We start from the raw sequence: 14,530 nt of genomic DNA on the forward strand, positions 1-14,530 counted from the left end.
TGGGGACTACATCATAGGCTAACATTTCAGTCCAGGTCTTTTGGTCATTGGCTTTTAGCTGATTCTTTCTACAAGACGGCCACCTAAGATGACAAATAGCTACTAGGAATTGATCTGAAAACCACAAGATTGCTTTTCTGAGACCATCTGAATGGCTTTGGAGATATGTTGGGTTATGTGTATGATGGGTGTGGGAGGGAGAGAGATGGCACAAGAAGTCTCAAGCCACTTTCTGGCCAGAGCAACTGGAAAAAACAAAAGTCCATATGCTCACAGAGTGAAAGAGCTTCACAGAGCTAATGCCACTGCTGGGGTAGCCTGTGCCAGAGTATCAGGATAGGGTGAGGAGGAGATGAGGTTACCACCCCAGCTCCACACCAGCTTTTGGAGGTGGCAACTTTGCAATCAGAAAAGTATTCTGCACCTTCAAGAGCTGTAGAATCAGCTGGTCCTCCCAGCAGTTCTTGGGTGTTGAGAATGCTCCAACTCTAAAAAAGAATCTGGCTTTAAAATCTGTGCTTCTTCCACTGACATCTAGCAATAAATTTGGTGAAAACAGTATGTCAACAGCCATATGAATTCAGTGTTAGTAAAATAAATTCTGCCTTTGCAAATTCAGGGCCCGATCCTGCAATTTTATCCAGGCAAAATTCCAAGAGGCTTCTGTTAGCATTTAGCCTTGGAAATAGCTGTAAGGTAAATCACCTGTCCTAAAAAAGGATGAAACCTCTCATATTGCTCTATCTTCTGTCAAAGGAAATAAAGAGAATGAAAGATTATGGGCCAGATTCTCTTCTGGTTTAAACTGCTTCAGTTCCAGTGATTTCAGGGAGCCATTCCTATTTATGCCAGTAGAGAATTAGCCTTCATATAAGGGTGCCGTTTATGCTTTTGAATAACTACCTCATGAAATTCTGTATGTAGCTGCATTTCCAGCTGCCATACAAACTGAACATTGAAGTGTGACAACATCACCCTATGGATTGCTTCTCTAGCAAAGAAACCTATGGAATCACTTTCATGATGAGCAAAATGTATTTGTGTATTAAAAATAATAGGTGGATGAATCATCATCTCCTCTTCTAGTTTAATGAGTTGCAACACTCAACAAGGGCTGATTTAAAATACAGGAAAATGGGGGCATTTTTTGTGCCTCTTAAAATTTTGCAAATATTTCCCGAAGTATATGAGACTTTCCAATGCTTATGAGTAACATTTTATTCTTATTTTGGGGAAAACATTAATGTAATTATATATTTATATTTCCAACACAAAAAACTGCCCTAACAGGAGTTAAGATTGTGTTAATTTCTAAATGTGCTAAATCTATGCTGGACGCATCTACATGAGATGCTACGTTGCTGTAGCAACATGCTACATGGTATGGCGACGTAGTGTCGGCAGGCAGAAACCGTAAGGTTGCAGCTATGTTACCATAGCAATGCACTCCCTCGCTATAGCGTGTCGCTACGGTGATGTAGTGGCTAAAAATAACTGCGCCACCAGCACAGCGCAGTACAGGCTATTCCAAAAGGGAGTACTAAATGATGGCGCAGTAACAACGGTGCTGCAGGGGCACGTGCAGTTGCGCCCGCTAAGTATAAATGCTGCTTATACTGAAAAAAAGACAGCATCTTATTAAGTATGTTAGCTAATGCAACTAAAACGTAATTCTGCCCTAATCTGGATAAGGGCAGTAGTGTTTAAAAATATGTTTTCTGGTTGTAGTTCAGGTTAACTTTGTCCAAATCGAGGGCAAAATCATATTTAACAGTATACTAGGTAAAAACTTCATTTGCCAATGTGATACTTTTCCCTCCAGTATAAGGTCTAAATCAACAGAAAATAATGACTAACAGCTTTTTCTTAACCTTTAGAAATCACTTGCTATTCCACAAATTCTAGATTATATTAGTATAAATAGAAAATTTACACAGCAACTGTAAGTGGGACCATAAGTCATAATTCAACTTTTCTGTGCATACATATAGATACATACAAACAATAAGTCATAATAATTGCATAGCACCACACTCACTAGTAAAAACTGCAAGAACGTTTTCAGAATATCTTCAGAAAAAACAAATATAGAAAAATTACTTACACTTTTTTCCTCAACTTTAGAGATCAAGCTATTTATACCTTATGTTATTTAGCCCTATTGTAAGGAACAAAAGCAGCCAAGTCCACCAGACCCTGTGCCTACTGAAGTCAGTGCCCGTTTTACCACTGATAGCCATCCCTATCTAAACATCTCATTGATTATTGTGAAATGCCTGACATAATTTCCTGCAGTTTTGTTTAACAATTATAAGTAAATATTTCATATTTCTCAACGAATATCGCATTCAAGCCATTTACAGTTTAGTAGCTTTGAAGTTAAGGGATTAAAAAACCTCCATTAAAATAGGTCATTTAAAAATGCCTCTGACTTTTTACTTATCTAACAGAAATGGTTAAAACTTTAAAATATTAAATCTGAGTCTCATTATTAAATGAGGAAAGAATTACATGTTGTTACAAGAATCAGTGGGATATAATCCTCACTTTAAATACATTTTTTCCCACTCAGATTGAACTAGAGAGTTGCAACTACTTCAGAAATTAAGGTTTATGAAATGATCAAACAGTTGGATGCCTATTGCATCAACAAAGAAGAAAAGTAACCCATTTTTAGTGACTTCTGCTGAAGACTGGAACCTGAACATAATATTTTTAAGAAAAGGCTCCCTTAAATTACAATGAGCATGGAATAGAATAACTTTTGGTAGTACAAAAAACAGTAACTATCTCCCTTAAGGCCCATTTCCTCAATAGGAGGGATAAATAGCAGGGATAAGTGTGTTATCCCACTCTAACTCATGATAGTTTCATACCTCCCTCTGTTCTTTACTATTGTGACAGTCATTAGTCCTGTGGCATACTGTTAGACACTGAAACATATTTGCAAAGGGGTGTCATTAACTGCCCAGTTGAAACTTTGGCTGTCCTATGAGGAAATGTAGCCAACTGCAAGAAAAGGGGCTTTCAAGGAAATGCAAAGGGAGGACCAAAAAACAAACAACCAAAACCCTAAAAACTAAAACAAGAAAACTGAGCTTGAGGACTGTGGGTGGGGAAAATGAGAAGGATGGAGATGGTAAATGAATAGAGTTGGAGGAGGAGATGTTTTTCACAAAGCGAAGCATGTTCCAGTTCTCACCCCACTGAGCAGGCCTAGTTTCATAAATGTTATGGATGTCATTCATTATTATTTATCTATCTACTCATATGATTTGCTAAAGGGTAAATCCAGGCAAGAAAAGAGTTCTGTAAATTACTGGCAGCAGTAACACTTAATTGAAATATTTTGTTTTGCTCCTGGTTGCAGTCTGGATGATGTGACATACAGCTGTACATTTGTGTCAGGATGTTTGATGGGCTATTGAAGTCACTCAACAGTACAAAACAACAGCATCTTCACCTCCTTAAATCTTTCCCTCTGCTTTAGCCTTTCCTTTTACATTTGTCTGAATCTGTTGCTCCTCAAGGTATTGACACACGTTTTTCTCTCTCTTAATAAATTCCTGAGTTTGTAAATGTTAGGTCATCAGACACTTTTTTGCTCTTATTAAATAAACACCCCCCCTGAAAAAAAACAAACAACCGAACAAAAAAAACCACCAAGGAAAATCTTTCTTCTTTATTTCACTTTATACTAGTATGCTTCAAGGATAGTCTTCTGGCTAATGGCTCAATCCTGTGTGATCCTCAGTACCATCAGAGCCTACTGAAGTTATCAGACATTTAAACACCTAGCAGCTGGAGCTCTGCATATATGGTGGTATAGGTACAGCTGTATGTGAATTTCTTTTTTCACAAGAGAGGTTTTAGTTAGAAAATGATGACTCAGTGGGGAAGTTTTTCTGGTCCAGGTTGAAATGTTTGGTAAAAATAAGAAAATGAGGCACCAGACCCACAATTTCCTGTTAGTTACAACCATTATCTGGGACACCTGGACCTTCCTGCTTTACAGCAGGAATTTGAACCTGGCTGTCCCACACCCACCTCCTCTTTCTCCCTCTTTCTGTTTCTGTCTCATCAGAAAGTACCAGTGGGTCTTCCAGAAACCTCCCTGAGGAAAACTTCATCAAGACTGATAGGAAAGAAGGTCCAACCAAGGCTAAAGCTCCACTGGACTAGTGTGGTTAAGTTACATCAATTTTTATAGCCAACAGCATGCAAGGAAATGATGAGAATGGCATCATATCTAGCGGGGGGAGGGGAGGCGGGGTACAGTAACATCTTCCTTTGATTGTGCAGCACACAAACAAAGGTTTGGTCTCAGATGCTTGTTGCAACCCCCCCCCCAATGCACACATCAGTGAGCTGTCTGCCACACATCCCTTTTCAAGAGCCTAGATCTGCTCCTGCATCCAGCTACCTTCAGCTCTCCAGCCTGAATGACCAGGCACCCATTTAGAGCTGGATCAGCTAAGGGCAGCCTGTGGCACAAGTCCAGTGTTTGAATTCACATCTCCAGAACTGTACTGCAACACTAACTGCACTGCCACCACATCCCTTCAATACTGATAAGCTCTCCACAAAATGTTTGGTTTGGACAAAGCAGCCTATTTTGATAATATAAGATTCCACAGAAATATTGCAACCTGCTCTACCAAGCAGCCCGTACAAAGTATTAATACGATAACTTACATTTCTATAAAATATTTGGTTACAAATATAGAAAAAGAAAACTTCACGCACTCAGATGCAATCACCTCTGGGGTGCAACACAGCGGCTGCTTAACAGTGCAAAGCAAAACTAAATAGCTGCTTAGGATAGAAAGTGAAGAAGAGCATAACTATTTGAAACTGCAGGGGGAGTTAATATATCAGCAGTGTTTGGCTGATTCCTCTGATTTCATATATAATACCATGCCAGCATTTTTACAGCTAAGCAAATAATAGCAGACAACTTTGTGTGGCATCTCTTTCATGTGGGTGGTAACAACTAGCATAGCATAAGGGTTATTATAAATATTATGAATCTTTTGAAAAAGAGCTCTCTCACATTAATGTTCCAAAGCATATCAAATTAAATATGACTATTAAATTCTGTCAAATACCTTTCCAGCATCCAGCAAAAGAACCAAGAAATTAATTTTCCTCATTTTGTAGCATTTGTCATACTCAGAGGTCTGCAGGCATTTTACTAGAGATGTCCCTGTATATACAGATAGGACTGAAGGAACACATTGTGGAACTAGAGTTTCTAGTTATGGAACTGTGAAATCCTGATTCCATTCACACTGTTTCTCTGGAGAAAACCAGTGGGTTTGTTTGCAGGGATTCATGCTCGATTCCTTAAACTTCAAGCAAATCCAACAAGTTTGATGTGTTCCAGGGTAAGGATGCTTCAGGATGATGTGGATAAACCACATAGCAGCATGGTATTCTAGTGAATAAGCCAGCATGTTTCTTAGCAGCTCACAAGCACCACACACCGGTGTGACAATTACACTATGAGAGAGGCAAGGGTATCTTTAGGGACCTACACAAACCAAGGTGGCAGACGGGCGATTTCACAGGCCAATTATGGTGCCAGCCACCATTTCCTATGATTTTCACAGGCTTATTGTGGCAAGCCCACTGCCACCCCCTCCCCCCCCCCCCCGGCCACTGCCGATTGACTCATTGATTGGCTGTAAGGGCTACCCTCCATGTGGCCCCGTCCTTCTCTACTGATTGGCAGGGAGGGGCAGGGTCACACTTAAGGCAGCCCTTTTGGCCAATCAGCACATAGGGAGAAGGAAGTACAGGCGTCGTCTTAGTTGCTCCCCTTCATGCTGGTGGTTTCCCTGCACCCTCCCCACCCCCCAGTGTGTTGTGAGGCCAGGTTGCAGCATTGCAGCAGCTGCTGGCTCCTATTGGGAAACCAGCATTTTATTTTTAGTAAGTTTTTTTTCCCCAGCAATTCTGTGCAAAATTGCAGAAACCAGCATTTCCACAAAAATTGCAAAATTGCCATTTGAGTATGTCTCTATGTATCTTAGGATGATATCTCTTACTTGACTACTGCATTGTTAGGATAGAGTTAGATAAGATTTTGAATACATGACATGCTTCAGGTCTTCTTCAGTTACACTACACTCAGAGTGGTTGTAAGAAACTTCTCCTGACTCATTGATTGACCAGTACAAAAGTGAGGACAGATCTATCATATGGTCCTCCCTGCAGTACTTCTGGTTCCTTTAGACATCCTAGGCTAGATCCAGATAGTGAAAGAACTTATTGCAGTGCCTACAATTTAGGTGCCTACCCCCAGGAGGATGGACCTAAACAGACAGGCAGCTAGGATCTCTCTCCAGTCACTGAGGAGTTAGGTATCTCTGAAGGGAGAATCCTGGTGAGGTGCCTAGGGTCTTTCCATGGAGAACTGGGAGAGTAAACCATGTCCAAAGGTTGATTCAGGGAGACTTAGGCACCAAGAAGTATGCAACTGGCAACATTCAGCACAACTATCCTTCTCCAGAACTTATGCACCTGCCTCAAGCTGTACATTAGATATTTCCGTTCACCTGGTATCCATCGCCTCATCTTCCTCTTCTGAGTCAGCTGTTCCCAGGCACTATGTATATATGTGCACCTGGGACTGCAGCTGTTAGAGCTGGGGCAAAGCAGGCCCAGGTTGGCAGGGGGCTCAGGGGTCAGCCCTGGGCTCTGGGTTGTGCCATTGGGCAGTGGAGGGGCTAGCTGGAGCACAAAGTTATGGTGCAGGGCTAACCAGCAGGCTGGCCCCATACTGTAGCACCCTTGTGCCCCAGCCAGCCCTGGTCACTGTCTACACGCACTAAATGATTCTACTGCAGGATAGTACTTGTCCTGGACAGCACTATATTACAGCAGAATTAATTAATTTACTGTTCCCTAATATGGACACACTTGTAGAAGAATATCCTTTACTGTGGAGCTAATTAAACACCTCCACAGTAAAATGCACATGTAGATGTACCTTACCTGGACTATTCTATAGCTTGGAGGTTAAAGTATGTTCCTCAGAAGAGAAAGATGGGGGGTTTGAATCTCCTCAGGCTGAAGCCAGCCTGAGCTGCTTCTGTGATTAAAACTATGGCAAAAGCTGGGGGGTTTTGCCCCCAACTACCATCAGCACCATGTGGGATTGCTCCTGTCACCCTGCCCTCATTCCACTACTGGCAAAATTACTAGTGGCCGTGCATTTAAGTGCTTAACTCAATATACTATATGCAAGTTAGGTGTGCTATAAGGATGCTGAATGGATCAGGGCCCTCTGGCTAGCCAAAATGTTGTGTATGGTTTGCCTTCTAGTTTATTTTCTGTAATAAACCTCATACCCCTGGTCTCAGGAGCTTACTAGTCATCAGGGAGCTTAAACATCCAAATACCTTTCTGAATCTGTAGGCAACTGTTTTTAAAGTCATAGCAATGATATAGACAGGAGACTTTGTAATGTTTATATGCCCTCATACATATTCTCCTCACTACTCCCACTTGCATGTCTAATCTATCACTTTCAGATCAGGTGGAAATACAAGCTTCTGGCCCACATATATGAGACAGCACTCTTATCCCTGACCAGGGCTCACTCCTTTTGGGGAGGTGGGAAGTAACTAAGAATCAAGTGGTATGTCTGTTGCAGCAGAGCAAGCCATTGATCCATTATCAAGGAGATTATCAGGAGAATATTCCTATGGGAAATTACACAGGCACATTTCTCAGCAAAGAGACCATGTCTTCAGTGCCTAAGTATACAGAAAAATGCTCTCTGCTACAATTAATAGTTTAACTACCTCTTACCCAATCTGTCTACAAGCTGCAGTGTAAGAACCTATTGCTCATGAATGCTGTGAGCATTTGCTGAAGGCTGGTTTCTGATCCCTATTTCTTGGACTGCTCATTCCCAGCACAGTTGGGTAGGTCTTCACCTGCTGGCTTAACCCAGCTGCTTTATGAATCAAAAATTTCCTATGTAGCTTCTTAGACAAGGTACCCACATTTGGATCAAAGCCATCCATTTCAGCTCTTGATTCAGTCCAGCCATTCTCTCGCTCAGAGTACAAGGCAACCCCATGCCCTGTGGTGGCAGCATCTTTTCCAGCCCCTCTCCTGGAGTCAGTTGACCCCAGCCAAAATCCCCTATACGTTTTGGATTAATAACCACCTCTTCTAGTGAAGCTCAGGTCACCAGTGACTTTTGAAAATGCCCCCCTCCCCCCCCCCCTTATTAGTTAAATGGACCTCCATTGATCTCCTGTATTTATCCTTCCCTAACTATAGGGGTTGGAGTCAGGAGGAACACCAGAGGACAGTGTTCCCCACCTCCAGGCAAACATAGATTTTGGGAAGGGCATCTGCCACCTCACAAGACACATCCTCTTTTCTTCTTTAATGCACCTTTTCTCAACAGAGACTGACTTTACAGGAGAGGAAGACAGTCCTGACTCTCCTATGAATCTGTCAACACTGCTCATTAATCAAGCAGACAATTCACTGTTGAGAGACATAAGGGACTCCTCTCAGGGGCCATACACACTGCTTCTACGCAGCTCTTTTCCTCCATCTTCCCCCATGAAATATAGGAAACAACAGATTAGGAAGCAAATTCAGCACAGATGTACGCTGTGTGAAATCCTGTTGACTTCAGTGGATTTTCAGAGTGTGCGTATGTATGCGGAATTTGACTTCAGGAATGTAAAACACAGACTACCCCCCAAATCTTTCTGATGTAGATGTAATTAGAATTCTACCCAGAAACATGGATAATATTGCTGGGTTCTAATTTGCTATAGATTCCAAACTTGATCATCAGTGGAGTTTATAATATGTTTTGTAGCTTGTTAGTTAATTGTGTATGTATGCAATAATATAGTTTACACAGCATACATGAGCAGGGCAACTATTACATAAATCATGCTCTTTCACTGACCATGAAATAAATAACAGGGCATCAGATAAACTGAGTTCTTTCTGTATTTTCAAGTGTCACAAAGCACTGGCTATACCAATGCAGTGTTATAGGAATAACAATATTTCTGATGGTGCTTGAGGGCACCTGTGCTTGAGGTTGAAACTTTGGAACCTGGACTGTGAGAACGCTCATTGACAACTCCACAGTAGGATCATACTTGTAAACACTATATTATTTGTAAATACTAGTACTTGCAAATACAAGTACGATCCTGCTGTGGAGTTTTTTTATCCATATCAGAGCATGTGTAGATGCTGCCCCACATGGCAGGGGAATAAAAGTGCTTCAGTGCAGGAGCTGCCTGCTGGCTAGCCCTGTGCTAGAGCATCCTTATACCCCAGCCAGCCCCTGCACAATATGTTGAGCTGGGGAACAGCCCCAGGCTGACCTTCAGGGCCCTCTGCCAACCAGAGCTGCTCTGACCTGGCTCAGTTTCCCTCCCCAGCACTACGCTTGGACTGGGAAGGCAAATCAGCCCAGCTGGACTGAGTTCCCAACCCCACTGCGATGATCAGGCTGCATTTCTTTCCCCAGCCCGATGGTCATGCTGGGGTTGGAAATTCAGCTCAGCTGGGCTGAGTTCCTTTCCCCAGCCCCATGGTAGTGCTCAGCTTAGCCCTAGTTCCCTTCCCTGATTGATCCTGGTACTGGGGAGGGGAACTGAATGATGGGGCTCAGTTACCTTCCCCAACTCCCCGGTCCCAGGTGGCATCCCTCCCTCATCTGGCAGGCAGATGGGGACCCGCAACCCCAGGAGAACTGACATAGCCCCTGCAGCCCTCCTGAGGTTGGGCCCCAATCTGCCTGCAAGATGAGAGAGGCTGTTTCAAGCTTCCCCACTATAGCCTATGGGCGAAACATCAAAAAGCATCACTGTTTCAATGAAACGAAATGGAACAGCAGTTTCAAATCTAAACAAAATTTGAAACGAAACGCTGTTCTGTCAAAACCTTGAAATGCAAGTTGAAATAGAATGGTGCCGTTTCACACAGCCCTAAATTTAATATGTATTTTCTTTTCTAAATCAGCTACCCATATTGCATAAAGTAACAAGGGACGGCCATCCAGCTTTGTGGGGCTGCTTCTGTGTTCCTTGTACAAGTGAATACAAAGCTGGGAGACTGAGGTTGAAAGGAAGAAAAAAATCTGGCCATCCTCCACATCCTTCCAAGATATAAGACAGGCAGACAAGGTTATTTTGGTAAATCTGATATCTTTTATTAGATCAACTCAAATAGTTGGAAAAAAATCTTTGTGCAAGCTTTCAGGTACAAATATCCTTAGTCAATCTAAGGAAGCATCTTCAGTTGGTAGGTGCTCATCCTGGATGGAATGGATAGTAAAGAAGCCAGAGGCTGGAATGCAGGCAAGAAAGCCAGTTAATGCACTAGAGCATGGGGTTACATTGCATCAAGTATAGAGGCTCATGGAGATTATTTTCCTTCAGTCAAGACAGGGGATCCAGGACCAATTTGAAATTCTGAGACACCCTCTATCTAGTTTTTGCTGTACCTGGGTTACGCAATTGTGTTATGCCCCTTGTTCAGGACTTGTGGCAAAGCCACATGCTAGTTCAGATAAAGTCATTATGGGGCACACTGAATTCCACACCTGCAGTCTCATACAGAGACAAAAACTCCAAGAAATGCAAGAATACTGGGTACCATCTTATACTGGTGCCTTAAAGATTCTACTGGTATGTTAGCCACACCAGGGCTGTACTGGTCAGCAATTTCTTGTATGATGAAATCTTTATAAACTCCCTAAGACCATGTGCCGAGAGGAAGAGTACTATTTGTTGTTGCCCCTGTTGTCTAATAGATTTTGTGTCTCTGTCTTTTTATTTCCTTCTGATTGATTGATAAACAAACTTGATCCTTTTCATAAAAACAAGATGCAAGAAACAAAGGCAACAATTTAATTTCCAAGGTTTGTTTTGTGAATGGAACGTTGTGCTGGGATTTTTTTTTTCTCTCATCTCCCCAGGACATTAGCTTGGGCATATTGCCTGAAATAACTACAACAGAACAAAAGTGAACTTTCAGCACTCAGGATTTATGCATCAAAAATGCCTCAGCCCTAGAACATGCTTTATGAGTGTTAAAATAGAAGGTACGGTCCCTGTGTCTCAGGTGGTGAACAGGTGATATCTCTACAAGATTTAGCTCTTTGTAGACTTTCCTGAAATTCCTTAAACTGCTGAAATCATGATTGATTGCTCCAAAGAGAAGTAAAGTCTATATCTGGACCCCAAAACCTTGTTCCAATCACTGCCTATAATTACAGTAAAAATTTCAGTCCCTAACAGATCATAAAAAGTGATAAAAAAGAAAAAAGGCTGTTGTATTTCATAGCATTATTATTGAATAAACATATTTTCCCCATAAATAAGACTGGAAAGCTCTTCAACTATATTATGTTACTATAGATATGCCTACAGTTTACACACTGTGGCTTGGCACCATGTATGTATGACTCACCAGGTGCACAATATATACACTGCATGACCTGCTGATCATGCCAAACTGATGAAGGCCATACATCCATACATTACAGAGTATGAATTGTGCCTTACTACTTATCGAGCAAAGTACTACAGTACTCAAAATAAATAAGAGTTGATGATTCCTGGCCTGAAATACTGGGTAAAGTTTTCAAATCTTTAATGCAAGCACAATTAAACAGAAGAATTCTGAAAGCTGCCTCTGCAGAATCCCCTGCCTTCATATCTTTTCAAGTGCATTTTATTTAAAGATCCATTAAAGACACCCATTGAAACACTTAGTGTGGGCACAATGTAAAGCCACACTTCAGTCACATGCACAGTGTACACCCACCCAGGCTCTCATATTTGGGAGGAACTGCATGCTGGAAGCTGCTGCCTAAAGTCAGTCTGATGATAACCAAAAAAAGAAGAGGAGACAGGATAATTTCCCTGACCACTGGCAAATTTCAGCATAAGATAAAGGGGAAAAACGTGTCTTAAGACTAGAATTTAATAGAGCATTACATCCAGGGTAGAACAGTCTACACTTAGAGTTTGATATGTACAACACAAACTTACTTCTGTGTTCACTAATTTCCAGAGACCGTTATTGTCTTCATCCCTATTAAATTCTGTAAGACATTTCTATAAGAGTACTTATCTCTAAACACATGGTAGAGAGGCCTACCAGTGGGGTGCTGACATTGCTAGTTTTCTAACACAGCTGGAATTCTGCACAGGTCAAATGAACAGAGCGCTAATCACAGGAATTTCTAATCTAATGGCTGATTGCTGGTGCTTGATCACAGACCTGATTTTTCCTCAGCCCACTGGACTTCTGGGAGCTGAAGACAGCAGGGACAGGCAGTTTGCCACAGCATCCTTTTCTTTCCCACCACTAGATGGATAAATATAGCACAAAAAAATTCAGGCAACAGCTCTGGAGTCATAAAGCAAGAAGCAGTTAAGAACCACTTAAAACTCCTTCATCCCTCTTCTTTCTATGGAAGCTCAAATTCTTGCCTAGGCACAAATGTAAGCTGGTTAAGGAACATTTTTCTCATGTGAGCTGTATACCAGGTTTCCAAAGCTGTAGTCACATCCCCATTCCTGCTGTTTCAAAGAAAGATGCAATTTCCTGGAAAGATATCAGATGATGCAGTAGCATGCCCTGCTTGTAAGAGATGATCAGCAGGGATCCTGATTTTCTCTGATTTACAAAAATCCCCAATTTTTGGTTAAACCCCCCATCCCCGAATTCACATTTTTCCATGATTAAAATGAACCACTATCTATCTATCTATCTATCTATCTATCTATCTATCTAGTGGTGTTCATTTTAATCATGGAGAAATATGGATGAGGGGTGGGTTAACTAAAAATTGGGGATTTTTGTAAATCAGAGAAAACCAGGATCCCTGCTGATCATCTCTTATGAGCAGGGCATGCTACTGCATAACCTGATATTGATAGATAGATCTGTGTGTGTGTGTGTGTGTATGTATTGCTATATATATATTTTATAGATAGATCTGTGTGTGTATATATATATATATATATATATATATATATATATATATACACACACACAGATCTATCTATCAATATCAGGTTATGCAGTAGCATGCCCTGCTCATAAGAGATGATCAGCAGGGATCCTGGTTTTCTCTGATTTATAAATATAAATATATATATATACACATACATACACACACACACACATATACATACATACATATACATATATAGTGGTATTTCATTTTAATCATGGGAAAATGTGGATTTGGGGTTACTTTTTTTTAACCATAAATTGGGATTTTTTTTTTAAATCAGCGAAAACCAAGATCCTTCATGATCAGCAAGGGACCTGTCTCAGTCAAAGAGTCACCTACCCACTGATATGTGCAGGGCACATATAGATTTTCATCCTTTCTTGGCTATGGGGAAATGGGGGGATGCTTTTCAACTTAAAAGTTTAGCTTGTTCTTATATAGGGATGATTACTTCCTCTAATATTTGAAGAGAAAACACTGCCACTATCATTATGAATCACTATTCCTGACAATTCTAATTCTTTTTACAGCCATTACAGCAGATGCTTACATCTCTATCCTCTGTGGCCAAATCAATCTTCCTAACTCCTCAAGTATTCCAGTATGAATACTGGATATTACAACACTCATTTGGTTTTGGCAGGAGATAACAGAACTACTCTTTCAGGTCAACCTTCCACACCACTTCCTTGGAAAGCCCAGGGGAACATCAGGTACAGTTGTTTCACTGAGTGTCACTAATGTACAAGCAGATATTGAGAATGACAGCACATTTTCCTGTAAATGGCTGTGGTGCTCCCCCACCCGCCCCCCAGCATCATCCAGCATTCAGTATGCAAGACATTTTATAGTCAATTATAAAAACTTTAGGGAGTTTTTACATTGGTATTTTCTCAGAATCCAAAGCAAACAACCTTGCCATACCACAGAGAATACAAAACAAAATATAGAGAAATCAATGCACCATGTTGCATGAGAAAAATGGATTAAAAACAACTTCAGATTCATCACCCCCTTGACTAGATGGATTATCTGCAATTACATTTCTCCTTATTTGTCCATCTCTTTCTCCCAGGTTTCCATTTTTTTCATGTTCTAATCACCATCCCTGAGGCTCCTTGCACAAACTTTTTATTCGCACTTTATCTCCTCCTAGCACTTCTCCATCGCTCTCTGCAATCAAATGGTCTTTGCCAAATGGGATAACAAATGCTATCCACTAAAGTTGCTGTGCATCACCATGAGCTCCCATTGTCACCAAGGCTTGCCCTGCCTGGAATGCTCTTTGATCCATATTATAGTCTATTTTTTCCTTCAGTCTTGCCACTAACTCTTTGCACTCCTCATGCATGGCAAGGTGCAGAGGGAAGGTTTCTGGTAGGGAACTGGGCCCTGATTGAATAACTCTAAGAATGATGTGTAGTTAGGAATCAACCAGTCATCTCTTTTAGCATGAGAATATTCTCACTAGGGAATGTGTCACTCTGTTCCTGATCCACATAG

This window comes from Alligator mississippiensis, chromosome 1 (genome assembly GCF_030867095.1).
Source record: "Alligator mississippiensis isolate rAllMis1 chromosome 1, rAllMis1, whole genome shotgun sequence".
In the NCBI taxonomy this organism is placed as follows: Eukaryota; Metazoa; Chordata; order Crocodylia; family Alligatoridae; genus Alligator; species Alligator mississippiensis.